This window comes from Nicotiana tabacum, chromosome 16 (genome assembly GCF_000715075.1).
Source record: "Nicotiana tabacum cultivar K326 chromosome 16, ASM71507v2, whole genome shotgun sequence".
Taxonomy (NCBI): domain Eukaryota; kingdom Viridiplantae; phylum Streptophyta; class Magnoliopsida; order Solanales; family Solanaceae; genus Nicotiana; species Nicotiana tabacum.
Window position 1 is genome coordinate 62,264,485 of NC_134095.1, and position 17,156 is coordinate 62,281,640.

Consider the following 17,156-nt stretch of genomic DNA (forward strand, 5'->3'; position numbering starts at 1 on the left):
TCAAAAGAGAATGGCAAGAGCATACAACAAAAAGGTGCGTCCCCGGAAGTTTGAGGTGGGCCAGCAAGTGCTAAAACGCATCCTTCCACATCAGGCTGAGGCAAAAGGCAAGTTCGACCCGAATTGGCAAGGGCCATTCATTGTAACCATAGTATTGTCCAATGGTGCTTTATGTTTAACAGATATCGAAGGAAAATGGATCGACATGGCTATCAATTCTGACACAGTTAAGAGATATTATGTATGATTTCTTTTAATTGTAATTGTTGTTTGTTTGCATTTGGCATGATATCGAAGAATGAAATGAAGGAGTCAATTTGTTCTTCCATCCAAACACTTCAAACTTTGCTTCCCCTTTTGAGCCTTATTTATTCTTTCACCCCTCTTTTGGAATCAGTAATGAAAATGATAATAAAGACAGAAAAGAAAAAAAATGATAATAAAGACAAAAGAAAAGTCGCAAGAAAAACAAAGGAAATGGGAACTACGTTTGACCTAATTGCTCAAAAAGGATACGTAGGCGCCTCACGGCTCGGTCATAGTGTAATAAGAATCAAAAATCCCCAAGCAAGAAAATCTGGGACAGAAGTTGTGTTTATAATTTTAGGGAAAGAAAGTTGATTCAAGAGTTGTAATGTTTTACCCATCAAAATTATTTTAAATTTTTCTTTAGCCATACACCAGAAACCCATATTGATGTCCAAAAAGACCTCCCGATCAGTATCCGAGAAGTGCCAAGTCGGGCAAATGGAAGTCTGGATTAACACTCTGGTCCCCAGCAGAAAAGAAATGAAATGAGAGAATCCCCAACAGAAAAGAAATGAAATAAGAGAATCTTATCAGTAACACCCTAATCCCCAGCTGAAAAGAAATAAAATGAGAGGTCTTATTGGTGAAAACCTTTACAGGCACCATAAGGCGACGGAAATTGAGAGAAATAAAATGAGAGAGTCTTATTGGTGGAAACCTTCATAGGCACCATAAGGCGACGGAAGTTGATAGAAATAAAGTGAGAGAGTCTTATTGGTGAAAACCTTCACAGGCACTGTAAGGCGACGAGAGTTGAGAGAAACGAGAGAGTCTTATTAGTGAAAACCCCTCGAAGGGCACTATAAGGTGACAAGAAATTGAAAGTGGGCAAACGAGGTAAGGTTGATAGAAATGATCCGTCGAGGCATCAAGAAGAACAAAGATGTTGATTCGGCAAAAGAGTTGGGTGGCGGGACCTTTTGAAATGCAAAGTAAGGTCATCAGAAAGATTGAGTGATATAATAGACTGGGTTGATTAAGCCGAAATGCGTGACATGATCATTGAGATCGGTTATACCATTCAGATAAGTCCTTTTCCTTTTTATCTTCAAACAATTCTGTAGGAAAATTTATCTTTTGAAGTCATCATCTTTCATTTCTTTTGGTTAAAGATTTTTTTATAGTAGTTTGTCTTTAAGAAGGATTTTCAAAGCCAACTACCAGCTACCAACATGGGGCAAGGTAAATGGGGATAAAACAGGCCGAAGATAATGTGACGGGACAAGAAAGACGTCATTAGAAGAACAAATGACGGATTACTCTAAGATGTCGTGGAAAGTACGGAGTAAAAGTGGAAAACAACGGTCGAGAAGTGGATGAATACAGAAGCATCAAGAAGGTCGAAAGTTATCAGCCAAGTTTCAAGACGGTCGAACAACGTAGAGCATGGAAAAAAGAAAAAGGGAAAACATCCCCAACAGGAAAGTCCCACACGTTTTGAACTAACAAATTTCTTTGATTTGAAGCAGGGACAGGAAATGTTATTGATGACGGAAAGACATGCCACAAGAAAGATTGTCAAACTGGGGCAGAAAATTTTCTCTCATTTCAAAAATTTTCTGGAATTCTAACACAAGATTTGAGGGAAGCGGTATCCCCAGCAGTTTTCGGAAGAAGGCAATAAAAGTTTTAAAGAAAGCAATTTTAGGAGGGAGATAACACAAGTCTTAAGGGAAGTAGTTCTAGAGGAAGGAAAACACGAGCTTTAAGGGAATTAGTCTTTGAAGGAGGAGAATAACATATTTTGAATGAAACACCAGTGTTATCTCCAGCAGTTTTCAGAGGAATGAAACACCAGTTTTGAGGGAAGCAGTTCTGAAAGAAGATTATTCAAGCTAGAAGGAAAATGGTTCAGGGGGGTAGGAAGGAACAACGTCAATAGAACGTATTATTAAGAAGTTGTTGATGTCAAGAGCCCGTCTGGAGAATAGAGGTGTTATATTTTTAGAAGTTGTTGAATTCAGGAGCCCGCCTGGAGAATAGAGGTTGTTATACATTCAAGTTGTAGTCGAAGTCAGGAACCCGCCTGGAGAATGGAGGTATTATCTTTTTAAGTCGTAGTCGAAGTCAGGAGCCCGCCTGGAGAATGGAGGTATTATCTTTTTAAGCCATAATATAAGTCAAGAGCCCGCCTGGAGAATGGAGGTGTTATATTTTGAAGAAGTTGTTGAAGTCAGGGTGTTATATTTTGAAGAAGTTGTTGAAGTCAGGAGCCCGCCTGGAGAATGGAGGTGTTATATTTTGAAGAAGTTGTTGAAGTTAGGAGCCCGCCTGGAGAATGGAGGCATTATCTTTTTAAGTCGTAGTTGAAGTCAGGAGCCCGCCTGGAGAATAAAGGTGTTATATTTGTAAGAATTTGTTGAAGTCAGGAGCCCGCCTGGAGAATGGAGGTTGTTATATTTTAAGTTATAGTCGAAGTCAGAAGCCCACCTGGAGAATGGAGGTATTATCTTTTTAAGTCGTAATTGAAGTCAGGAGCCCGCCTGGAGAATAGAGGTGTTATATTTGTAAGAAGTTGTTGAAGTCAGGAGCCCGCTTGGAGAATGGAGGTATTATCTTTTTAAGTCGTAGTAGAAGTCAGGAGCCCGCCCGGGGGGCGGAAGGTTACAACAAAAATCCCCAGCATAAATTAATGTCCAGAAGTCGGAAGGAAGGCAACACTAGTCAGAAGAAGGCAGTTTAAGCTTCGAAGGAAAAAATAATGCGAAGCTCACAAAAAGGAAAAAAGTAGTTCAAGTTCGGCAATCAAGAGAGAATGCAAGTCAAGTAAGAAGTAAAGAAACATCAGAGGAAACACAAGGCAACAAGACAGTGAGGTAACAAGGCAACAACAGTCACATGACCAAGTTTGAGAATAAATCTTTGTAATTCATAGACGATAGTTTAGTTTAACTTCTTGTTCTCTTTTATCATGGTGCAATAAGGAAGTCAGTAAGTAGCGGCAGCAGCAACAACAACAGTACCAGTAAATCCACAGCTTCATGGTAGTCCCAGCTACCGAAACTTCTCGAACTACATTGACTTGATTCCCTTTTAGCCAGGGATATGTAGGAAACCTTCGAAGTAGAGGTTCGGTCAAATCTTTCAAAAATGCTTCACACGGAGTAGCCGAACGGGCAAAAATCGCTCGTATTCGCTCACTTTATCTTTGCACGAAAACTCTTCGTGTTTCCGAACAAAGAGGGGCAGTTGTGAGAACGTGATTTTTGCCTCATACGAATTACTCCAAAAGAATCCCCAAAATTAGGTCTTTACTTTAATTATGTGTTATTTTTCAGGAATTATTGTGTGATTTCCCTGATTGTTTGCATATATTTGTAAGCATGTTTAATTTTATTAATGCATTGAAAATACAAAAATATAGCATTTGCATTTAAGATTTGATTTTTATATTTTTGAATTAATTAATAATTAGGTGTTTCACAAAATGAAAATTCAAAAAATAATAACATGTTTGGCAATTTTAGTCAAATTGTTGTGATTTGGCATTTTTATTATTTGTAATAAGAGTAAATTAATATTTTTAAGTTAATTCGGGTTTTGTGATTTAATTAGGATTTTAGTTTTAATTGTTGAAAAGGAAATGAAAAGAAAATTGAAAAGGAAAAGAGAATAAGAAGAGGAAATCTGGTTGGGCCAATTTGGCCAAGCCCAAGACAGAAACCCAGTTCTTACCCAAGAAAATCAGCCCAATACCCGCCCCAATCCAGTCCGTCTCAGAGACAAACCAAACGACGTCGTTTGGTAACGCTCAATCTGGGCCGTTAATCTCAGCTGATCAACGGTCCAGATCAACTCCTCCGTCACCCGACCCATTCCCATCCAGGACCGATCCGGTCTCAAGGGTAAACGAAGCGACGTCGTTTCCGTTTATGAATGGATCCAAGCCATTGATCTCATCAGATCGAACGACCTGGATTCATCCCACCTTTTCATATATATACTTCAAACCATACCCCCCAAACCAAACCCCACCCTCCCTCGTCTCTAACAACTCAGAGACAAGCTCGTCTCTCACCACCTAACTCCGCCGCCCTCCGCCCGCCGGAAATCGCCCACGATGGCGGACGGTGGCCAAACGACCCCAGCTTCACACCATAGAACCCCCTCACCCTCCTCTTTTCGAATCCCCACTCCATCGCCTTCGAATTATCCCCGAGTTCTTCGAATTTTAGATCGAAGAACTGACCCATAACCCTAGTTCACCCAAATGCCTCCAGCTTCACACCACAGCTCCGCCCTAACCTCTTCTCTCCAAATCCACCCTCCCCTTCCTTCGAATCTAGTCCCAGTCACTCGAATATCGATTTTGAGCCAAGAAAGCTATCGCCGCCACAAGATCCCCTAGTAGCGGTGCCAAACCTAAGCCGTCCTCAAGCCTACACCCATTGGCCACTAAACCCCCCTCGTCCCAAATCCCATGTTAGTCTTGCTCAAATCAAGCCGGAACTGGACAAATCCTAAATCAACTTAACGAGCCCTAGAAGAACAAAACCTAGGAATCGATCCAAAAGAAAATTGAGGTCGTGGCCGATCTTAGTCGTGTGTTCTCAGTCGAGAACACTCGATTAAGGTCCGTTTTGGCTTCAACATTTCAAGACGAAGTGTCAATGAGAACAGAGTTCATTTGGTTTCTGATTTTGAGGTATTTCTCCTCTTTTCCTTTTTTACTTTTTGATTGTTGTTTGTGTTTGCCTAATTAGGTTTCAGTGCTGTGATTGTCAATTACTTCTTCCCCCCTCTTTCGGACCTTTTTCCGGTCCAAATTTTCATCACTGTATTAATTGGATTTGGTTGAAATCGCTCGAACCCCTGTCTGTTTGTTTTCCCTCTGGATTAGTTTCTTCTTTATATTGTTGAGTATCTCGGTTTAGGCAAGTTCAGTGTGTGATTGTATAAAACTGTGATCGTTTGATATTACTGTTGATTCAAATTGTCTTATTATGTTATGTTTGATTCTTTCCTCTCCGTTGCCAATCAGTTGGTTGCATATGAGATTGTAATATTACAATATTTCATTCATTTTTGTCTAGGTTTGGTTTAGAATTGTGAATGCAGTCAGTTATTCCCATATACATGTGAATCTTAGCAATTTAATATCAGTTTGCTATTTGATCTAATCTGTGTAGTTTGAGTTGTTGTTTGATTTTGAGTAAGGGAATTGGTTATAGCTGATGAGGTACAAGGGATTGGACTAGGACAGTAAATCACAGTAGTTTTAGGGGTAATTTGGGAATTGAAAACTTAAAGAAATGGGTAAGTTGAATGTTCTGTCAGTAAAGCACTTAATTAACATTAAAATAATGCATTTGTTTAGTGTTAATGGGGAACAAAACATAATGGTATGGAAGGCTTAAAAGGGATTGATTAAAATATGTTGCACATACCTGCTTGAACTTTAAATAAAGAAAAGGGTTAATGGGGATCAAAACATACTCTAGTGGAGTGTTAAAGGTATCATGGGCAGAATTAGTTTAAGAATTCTGCCTGAGTGCTCTTGAGAGCTGGCAAGGTCAGTATTTGGGTATAAGTGGGGGGATTTTGGACAGAGTTGTGGATCCTTTTTGAGTCTGGTCTTGATTTTTTTCTTTTGGGGAGAGACCTAAGAGCTTAGGAGATTGAAAGGAGAACATTCTAAGAACTCTAAGGAGTAACACTGTTCCATTGAGTGATTGGTGATTTCTAAAATTTCCTTAAGTCTGAAACAATTTCTGGTTAGCTGATAGTTGAAATAAGTTGAAGTCAAGCCAGGTTAAGGTCTTTTGCTCATGTGTTTGGATTGAAACTGTTCTCTGGGCTGGTATTTCATTTTCTGGGTTGAAAACTGATTGAAAACTGTTGCTGACCACTATTCTTGCTACTGTTCTGCTGTTGTCTCCTCATCCTCTGTGTTGTTCTCGAATTCCAGGTACATATCTTTGACTCTAGGCATGTAAAGGTGGTGGACGTGATCTTGAAATGAGGGCCTCCCTTCTTATTAACTGTTTCTTTCTTCATTTGCCTTATTCCACCTGATTTGTAGGTCTAATCTTCCTGTTATAACATGTTTAAAACAAGGTCATGCTGTGAACTTTGAGGCTTGCTTTGAAAATTTGTAATTGGACCTCTGTTTCGTATTTGCTAATTCTGTTTTGTCTTTCTGTACTCATTTACTAAAGAACAAGTCTGCGTGGTTGAGAATCTGAGTGTGATTTTGAAGTCCAAGTACTTTATATGTTGATTTTTCGGGGTTCTGATGGCATTGAGGAGAGTTTTATCGAAGTTCAGGTTTTTCTTAAGTAGTAGTTAGTATAAAATGCATGTGAGGAAAAAGAAAAATGGTTGAGATTTTTTTTAAAGAGCCTGCAGTGATTTACTTTGATTGGCATATGAGCATGTTTTTTTAATTAAAACTGGTATCCGAGTTTCAGAATGCTCAGATAGTTTATTTAGGATTCAATTGGTAGAAAAATGCAGAAGTATCATGTTAGTTCAATGGCATGTTTCATTAGTTGTGATTGAAATTTGCTTTTTTGAATGAGCTTGTACCAACGATTGGGTTCTGAAATCTGGGCTTAAAATGGGCCCAGCAAAGGAATATCTTTCCTCGAATCCATGGTACGTTCTGAGTCCAGAATGGGGCGCATCTTGGACCCCGGATGAAAGGCTTCAGGCAAATGAGGGTTGATGACCCAAAACGTGTTCTTCTTTCCTAAATAATTAGCCTTGTTTCTCTTTAGAACATTTCCCTATTAATTAGTTTGGGTGCCATATAAAAATGGAATTCAGTCCTTTTAATGTTCAAGTAATTAGAACCCTTCAATTATTTGAGGGTTGCCGTATTAAGCAAAATACAGTCATGGCCTTAAAAATTTAGTTTAAACTCCCTTTTAAAATTAGAAACGAGGTACACCGTGCCGGATAATAATCTCAAATTACATGGTCCTCGCTTTAGTTAATCTTATTTACCCTAGAACTTGAAGAGCGTCGTCTAGTAAATTTCTTGGCCCTCGCAAAGTTAACAACGCGTAGTTGGTTTTAGGCGCGTTATTTAATAATCTACTTTCCTAAACTCGGGTGCACATTTATGTGACCCAAATCCAAATCTCAATGTTAGATAAAATGTGTTATGGGCTATGAGTGCATTTATGTGACGTGACCCGAAACATATTTTAAATAGCATTGCAAGCTTTCTTAAAAAATAATTAAATAAAAGCGGTCAAATGTTTAAAATTGCACATAGGTTCAAAAATGCTTTAAAGTTAGATAATAGGACAAATTATAACAGTTGAGCGACCGTTCTAGAACCACGGAACTCGGGAATGCCTAACACCTTCTCCCGGGTTAATAGAATTCCTTACCCGGATTTCTGGTTCGCGGACTATAATACAGAGTCATTTCTTTTCCTCGATTCGGGATTCAACCGGTGATTTGGGACACCATAAATCTCCCAAGTGGCGACTCTATATTAAATAAACAAATTCTGTTTCGATTGTCCTTTAAATGGAAAAACTCCTTTACGCCCTTACTGGTGTAGGTAAAAAGGAGGTGCGACCGGTACTCGGCTGAGTAAGGCACCGGGGGCCCGTCGCGGCCACTTCGGTTTGGGTCGTGATAGGTTGGTTCGTGCTTCTATCTGCTGGCCTTGCTTTGCTCCGTTCTGGACGCCTTTTCGAGTTCCCCTGGGTAATACCTGACTATTACAAAAATAAAGTTTGTTCGAAAAATATGCAATTATTGATAAAATTAGGGTCATTTTAGAAACGTATTGATATATCAAGTTATTTTAGATGAACTAGTGACTGTAACACATTTCAAAGATACTGCAGCTTTCTTATGTAATAATTTTGAGGGTCCTCCTCAAAATTCTGCCCCAGTTTGGTAGATGATCTTTTGACCGTTTGCGGGTATTTAACCTTATTGAACCTTCTTTGGAATTTTGAGAATTTTATCAAAATTTTGCCCCAATTTCTTAACCGATTTCTGACCGTCTGGTATATGTTGGCACTGGCTGGACTTGCTCCGGAATTTTGAGGGTCCTCCTTAAAATTCTGCCCTAGTTTCTAATTTTGGGGGAAAATGGAAATTTTATTATCATACGACCGAACCCATAAGGCTGCCTACGTATCCCCTCTTAAATAGGAATCAAGTCAAGCGTAGTTCAATTACATTAGATGAGGAAAGTTTAATAATCTAAGCATAGTATCTCTTGACTGCATTTGAATTGATTGGTTTTGGCCAGATTTCTCCATCCATTTCTGCAAGTATGAGTGCTCCCCCTGTTAGTATCCTATGAACCATGTACTGACCTTGCCAGTTGGGAGAGAATTTCCCCTTGGCCTCATTTTGATGTGGGAAGATCTTCTTCAGCACCAACTATCCCGGTGAAAATTGTCTCGGTTTGACCCTTTTGTTGAAAGCTCTGGACATTATGTTCAGATAAAGTTGACCATGACTGTCGTGCCCCCTTTTTTCCTCCACGAAGAAAGTCCAGGTTTCGACATTCATGGGGGTAATTAATCATTTCCTTTTGGGAATTGAGTATTTGAAGAGTCGCCACCTAACTGATTATGGTGCGTTAGGGAACCTAGTGCAATTAACTCTTAGACTAGTTTGCATTACCAGAGATTAGGGTAAGGGCTCGAAATAACCTTGAGGGCAAGGTGTTAGGCACCCCTCTCGGTCCACAATGGTGGGTCCCGGCTGAACTTATATTAACAAATTAGTCCATTAATAAATAAATAGTTGAATCAAATAATTTGCAAGTAAAACATGTTGGACGTTGTATAACTCAAATAATAAGATAAAGGTTTTGAACAAGTTGTATATAAAACAAAGTTTTAAACAGAAGGGATTTGGGAAAGGAGGGGTCCTTGGTTGGTTAGCCTACAGGATCACCCCACACAATGTCCGGTAAACACTCCTCAATGAGGGGCTACACGTGACATTAGCGCGTAGTCATCATATCCCATATCTACCTTTCCCACCCCGTGGTCATAGCCTAAAGCGTGCTAGTAAACTTGACGATGCCTATGCGTGCATTACCCGTCCCTTCCTTGTGGCCCTGGAGGTATTTTAGGACCTCTAAATCTGGGCAGTTCTAAACGACCCCTAAGGTGCTTAAAAGGAGAAAATTCTAAGGCGACAGGCAAGAACAAATAGGACCTTAGCACATAAGGCATAAGAGAAGAAATTAGAGGCTCAAGTTCACCTCCACGGATAGTGCATGTAAGCAGCACGACTCAAACACAAATAAGGGCAATATTATTAAACAGTATCCTAAGATATGATGTCTAGGCAAATATCAGAACACATGAGATATGCAATTTTTGTTTTATTAACTCAGAAGTGATGGCCCTATCCGTTTGCCTACTAATTTTAAGCTTGTTAAAATCAGAACAACATTAAGTAGCAGAAACAGTTTCAGAGCTGCAAGATTTGAAAACGTCCTATAGGCTTGCCTGCACGCTGAATAACGGTGTCCTAAGAGCATGATAACTATGCTTGACATAGTAAAATAGTGGTCAGATGTTAAAACTAACTCTTGAGACCCTATGTGCATACTTTCTATCATGGTAAGGCAAACATATCAAGTATAAAATCCTATATGCATGGTTTCTACCCATTTACCCCACAAATATGTAACTACCTACCCTTTTTCACTAGTCACCCCAATATTCGTTTACAAATTATTACAAATCAGATGAATGAATTACATGAATAGATAAAAAGAAAAGAAGACGTTACACTGTAGGGAGCTTTAAGCAGGCCCAATTGATTTCCCAAGACCTCCAATAGCCTCAAATGCCAATTTCATAGACAATATAATTATCTAGGTACGCCAGAGTTCCCTAATAATCTCAAGGATCCCGGGTAGTGCTCACACCCAGACTTTGTAACCAAATGAGTAAATGCAGTGTGGAAGGGCCAGCATCAGTGTGCCAGAGTTTAGAGGGTTCTCAAGAGGATCCTAAGGCATTACACATACTGGAGGGGGCAGAACCTAGTGACTTAGGAGTAGAGTGAGAGTGTTTGACACAGTTTGAAAGGTTTTAGTGGGAAAACAGTGTTAAAAAGAGACTTGCTTGAAATAGTTTTGTAAGAAAATACATAGGAAGTTACTAAATAAGACAGTTTAAAAAAAGTTAAGGTGACTAACAATCGGTCAAACCAAATAAAGAACCTGAAAGAGGTTCATCAACACTTCAATACAAGGAGTCAAATAGGTGCACACATCCACTTAGGGGTAATGGGGATTTAGGGTAAGCATAAGGCACATAGTAAGCACATATGCACATACATACAAAATCAGAGGATCCTTAAAAGGGGTCAAGGCTTTTAAAGTATAACATGAACTGTAGAGTTAATACATAATCAATAGGCTTAGGATATCCAATTACTTCATACAGGAAGGTGCATGCCAGGGATCAGAGAAACATAGTCACATTGGGTCATACTAGAAGGGGGATCCTAAGGGGTATATAGCATGCAACAAAGAAAACAGTGAATTATACATGTTAATTGCAGGTTGAACAACAAAACCATAGATAGAAGCATATTAGAAACATGACAAATTGAAGTAATAGGAGAAGCATATTATTTTGGGACTTGAAGTAAGATTGGAACATACCAGTAAGGGGATAGTAAGCACAAAGCAAAAGAGAAACCAGTAGTTAGCCTTGGCTTGTAGCCGGCTAACTTTAGACAGTAGTAAGTAACACAAAAGAGAATAGAAAGCTTTTAGTGTGAAAGAGAGTTTTTGAACCAATGTGTTCGTGTTTGTGTCAATGAGAAAGTAGGTATATATAGTAGTTCGAAACTAGGTAAAATAAGGCAATAATCACAAGAGTATAGTAATTATGGAGCTCAGAACCAATTAAGGCAAAATCAGTACAAGTATTCCCATAAGTTAAGGGAATCAGTTCAAACGGTAAGAACAAGTAACAAATAAGAAAAGAATCAATGTATGACTTATAAGGAAAGATTTCAAATTTGGTAAGTATAAGGTAAACAATTAGGGCTAAGTTTAGAAAACTCTAATTAAGGAGATAATCAGTAGGAATAAAATACTAATGCAGACAAGGTAAGTAAATCAATCAATTTGAATAGAAAGAGTAGGAATCAGAGGTTTAAAGGAAGGTCTTCCAATCAAACCATGAAATAGGGAATCCAGAATCAATCAAAGAGAAAGTCATGATTCAGTATTCAACATATAAATAGAGTAAGATAAGAACAACCAGATATAGCAAACACGAAGGTTAAACAACACTGATAGAAAGAAGCAAGCCTTGAACAGTCAAGATGGACACAAGCACATAGAAGTGAAATAAGCTAGGTTAAAACTCAGTAGGAATATATTCGAGGCAAGATAGTCACAGAAACTCAAACAAGAAATGATCAGTCATGCTAATACACATAACCAGACGAAGAAACCTAGAAAATTAGGGCTTTCAACATAGACGAGTTGAAGAGGTAGTAAAATCATAGAATCAGTCAAAAATATGCAAGAAATAGAAGTTTAAACACAAAGAATCAGTTAAAAAAATTTAAAAGAAGGTTTGAAACCCTAATTTTAGAAGAAGGTGAAAAACACTTTAAATCAACAATTCTTGCAAAAGATTTCCAAGGATAGTGTAAAACATTAAAGAAACAAACTCAAATCGTCTTAGATCTATACAGATCTAAGAGATATAAGAAGAAATTAGCATTTTAGAAGAAACCCATAGAGAGATGAAAGAACCTGTCTAGAATTCCAAGGATCGTAACAGATACAACATTATTTTGCTCGAAATCACACTGGAGTAGCAAAGAACAGACAAGTAATGAACCCTAGATGCATGTTGGCATGGCTCTGGGCCCTTGAAGACCTTAGAGAAGGCAGGCATGGCATGAGAGAAGCCATTGGAGGCTTAGGAGACGATGAGAGGTCACCAGAGATAACCGAAGAGGAGAGGTTGGCGGTTGAAGGGCTAGGGTTTGTTTGAGAGTTACTGAGAGAAGAGAGGATCTTAGAGTGGCGGATTTGGAAAAATGGTTAGGGTTGGGAGGTCGTTTGGAATAAAAAGGCAAGAACGAATGAGGGTTAGATCAACGACCAGGATTTGATAGGTTTTGGGTTGGGTAGGGGTAATTAAAGCCTGGGTTGGGTTATTTAATCCGAAATTGGGCTGGGGTGTTGGGTTCAATTAAGGATAAAATTGAAATGCAATCTGGCTATATTTTAAATAGCCAATTTAATCCCCATATAATTTATAATAAATAATAAATAATTTTAAAAAATAATTTCATGTACTAAAATGATTAAAAATATATATTTAATATTCTAAAAATATATAAAATTAATTTTATGCATATAAATGTAATTATACATTAATAAGGCTAATATTGCAATTATATGCAAATTAGCTTTAAAAATGCAAAATGCAATTATAAAAATGCAGTAAAAATATTTTCACAATATTTTGGCATAAATATAGAATTTAAATGGCTAAATTACCACAATAATAATTTAAGGGGTAATTATCGGAGATTTTATGAGTAAAAAGGGAGGAAATAAATTAATTTAAAATCTTAAAAATTATAGAAAAATTATAAAAACCTTGTGCATGCTTATAGATGCATGTATATGCTATTTTGAAAGTATTTATGCATATTAAAAGTATATAGGGAAAATTTGGTATCAACAGCTGCCCCTCTTTACTCGGAAAGGATGAAAGAGTTTTCAGGTAAAGAAATGATGGCCAATTTTGACCGGCGGGATGCTTTGGATCATTGCAAGAACAGACACGGGGTGCCGAAGCGGCTATGGTGAGCGGTTAAAGCTCGAAATAGTTGAAGGAACTGGAGCGTGATCGCTCCTACTAGGATAGCGGTTGCTTACTGGTTGCTTGCAGATAAAAGATGCAAAAAACATGTATTTACGAAAAAAAAATTAAACATGATTGTCACACCTCCTTTTTAACACCATCCCCAGAAGGGGTATAAGGGAGTTTTTCCAATTAAAGGACAATCGAAACATGATTAATTATTTAAAATTCAGAGTCGCCACTTGGGATAATTTATGGTGTCCCAAGTCACCGGTTTAAAATTCCGAACCGAGGAAAGTTGACTCTATTTACGCTCTGCGAACACAGAAATCCGGGTAAGGAATTCTGTTAACTCGAAAGAAGGTGTTAGGCATTCCCGAGTTCCGTGGTTCTAGCACGGTCGCTTTGATCATACTTGGCTTATTAAAATTGTTTAATTACTCATTTTAGAACCTATGTGCATTTAACTTTTACCGCTTTTTAATTAAAAAAAATTATCTTGAAACGGGTCACGTGTACGTGTACCCATTTGTTTGGAGCATCAAAAATTATGTCACGCGAATATGTCCACAATCAATAACGCTTTATTAATTTATTTAAGAAAAATTGATTGAAGTTGCGCGAACGCATCCCTCGAGTATTTTTAGAGTTAAATTTGCAGTTATATTACGCGAACGTATATATAATCGCAATACTAATCTAAATCGGGCCTAAAGCAAACTACGAGTATTATGATTCTTTAAAAGCAACATTTGTGAGGGTCATGTATGATTTAATTTATTTATGGCACACCTCAAACCTTTTCTATAAGTGCTAGTTCTTAATCTAATCTTACGAGGGCCACGAATTATAAATTTTGTTTGGCATGGCACACCTCAAACCCTTTCTATGCAAACTTGTACTCAACTAAAAAATGGCATGAACCCACGAAAATCACAAACGGCCAAAAGAACATCTTAAAGTTCAAATAACCAAGCTAATTCGAATCAGTAGAAAGTAAAACCAAACGAACCCATTTTTTATTTAAGCATTTGCCATATAAATCAAACAGATCAAGACCCAAAACTTATTGGTAACACATAAAAATGAGATTAAGCCATGGGAATGTTAAATAATATAGTCAGATATGTAATATGCATGTGAAGCTAGCAAGAAAATGCCAACATAAAAATATCATGTGAATGCTTCTCACACACACTAAACCCATTTATTATTCTTGAGAAAGTAAAGCCCAAAACTATGTGCAATGACTCATATGGGCCCGTGGCATAAACATTTATCAAACGACCCATTTGAATCAAAAAACAGGGCACCCAAATTTATCAAATTCAACAATATTTCAAACTAATCATGAAGCTAACAAAACCTTATAACAAATGAATTTCACCTTAAGAACACCAACAAACAGACATGCTAACAAATGGCTAAATGCATTCTAATGCCAGCTGTGAGCACGTGATTTTTGCCTTACGAAAACTACTCCAGAATAAAATCAAAAAATAAAATAAATTTCTTTTACTGTGTAATTTTTTGAATTTGCGTGGTGATTAAATACTTGTGTTATCTCCGTAAGTGTTTACATTGTCATAATAAAATGAAAAAAAAAAATACATATTGCATGAATATAGGATTTAATTATGCATTTAAAAGATAATTTAAATAAAATCACAAAAAATATGCAATCGTTCTATTTTTAAATATTCCACTGTGTGATTGATGTTTTGTCTATGTGTTAAATAATTGTTATAGAGTAATTAATATATTTTTGTGAAGTTAAAATTATTTTATAGTTAATATTAAAAATTTAAATTAGAAAAAAATGAAAAATATATATATATACAAAATCGGACCTGGATTAAAATCCAGGCCCAAAACATTTTAACCCCCACAGCCCAATCCTTTAGCCCAGGTCCGGTCCAAACCAGACGAACCAAAACGACAGCGTTTGGTCGTGGCTTCTCAGAAACCGTTGGATCAAATCCAACCAACGGTCAAGATCTCACCCCCTTTCCCCGTAACCCGTAACCCGATCCAGTGACCCGACTCAGCCGACCCTGGCATTAAACCAAACGACATCGTTTGGTTTAATGAATTGATCCTGGCCCTTCATCTTACTTGATCGGACGGACAATATCAATCCACCCCACCCCTATATAAGTCCCAAGCCCTTACCCCGGCCCCTAACTGAACACCCCCCCCTCCTACACTGTTCATCATCGTCCCCCAGACCCCCACTCCTAACCCTAGCCGCCCTAGGATCCCACCGCCTGAAACTCGGCTGCATCAACGCCGCCGGTCACCAAAATAACACCATAGAATCCCCTGAACATCCTCTACACAAATCTAACATTGGTTTCTTTCGAATCAGGTCCCAACTCTTCGAATCTTAAATCGAAGGTTGGCCTGAAAACCTTACCTTCTCCGATGGCTTCCAAAATAACACCAGAGCTTCCCCTGTCCATCCTCATCACGGATCTGTTAGTAGCATGGTTCGAATCTTCATAGAACTGCTCGAATCTTCATTTGAAGATTCGAGTGAAACCTAACCCTACTCAGATTCCTTCCAAATTAACACCAAATGAACCCTAGACCTCCCTCGTGCCTAGAATACCATTGGTTTGCTTCGAATCTGCCTAGAAGTGTTCGGATTTAAGATCCAAAATCTGAAACCCTAAGAATTTTCCAATCTTGGAATTTTTCCGATTCGAGTGAAGGATTGAGGTCTAAGAGATTTTAATCAAGGTATTCTCAACTGAGAATACTTCGAATAAAGTCTGTTCAACCTCAAAAAATGTCCGAATACAAGTTGAGTCTGTGTCTGAATAAATTTGAAGATTCAGAGGTATTTTTCTATTTCTTTTGTGTATTCTACGTGTATTGTTGTCTGTATTAATAGCTTGTTAATTTTTCATATTTTTTTTTGATTAATTCTGTCATTTCTGTCTCCTACCTATCTACTTGATCCGAATGTGAATTGTTTCTGTTGGTTGTGACTAATTACAATGTGTGTAATCGACTCGATTAAGTTCGTCGATTAGTTATATTACGAATTTTCATTTCTGAAAATGTTGACTGAAATAACATGTTTTGGATGGATTATTTTGCTATAATCAATTAATTAGTTATTGTTAATCAGTTGGTTCTTGTTTAATAAATCCATAAAATGGACGTTATATGTGTGTTGTTTTCTGAACATTAAGTTCAGAACATTGTCAATATTGACAATGCTCCTGTTTGTTTGATCTTAGTTCAAAAGCTGAGTTCAGTTGAATTATTAGGCTGAATTCAGTATAATATTGTTATGATATTAGGTTTAATTTCAATTTCACAAATGTTGGTTAGATACCATTGTGTTAGAAAAGTGCATTCTCAGTCAAGATTCAGTCCAGAACTTGATAGGATTGGTTATAGCTATTTAATTCAGAAGGATAATCGATTCTGAACAATTTTTAAAATCTGTTTTTTTATCAGATTCTGATTTCCTTGAGGGCTGTAATTACAGAAAGATTTCAGTTTTATTTTAGAATGAAACAGTAGGGTAATGTGATAGTGTGCTTTCAATAATATGATAGTGGCTATAATTTAAGTAATAATGGGGAACAAGGGATAATGGGGCTGCTGAAAAACAGGATAAAAAGCACTTAATAGGATTTAAAGTATTCAAAAGTAGTTTTAATGGAACTTTTCTGATTATTTAAAAAAAAAAGAGAAAGGGTCCAGGCAGCATTTAAGAGAGCTGGACAGACCTGTATAAGATAGAGGGGAATGGGGACTGATTTGGGGGAGTGTTTAGTGAGACAGAAAACAGAATTGAGGAGACTTTAAGAGTTTTCAGAGAGAAGAGTGATCAGTTAGACAGAGAAGAGAGTTTAGAGAGACTTCATAATAGATTTTGAAAGAGAATTTAAGAAAAATACATCTAGAGTGAGATAAAAAGAAAAATCCAGCAGAAAAATCAGGTTCTTCTTGGAATCTGAAGAGGAAGAGGAAAAAGAAAAACAGAAACAGATATAGAAACAGATTGAATATTTTCAGAAACATACTTTTCTTTGGATCTGTCCG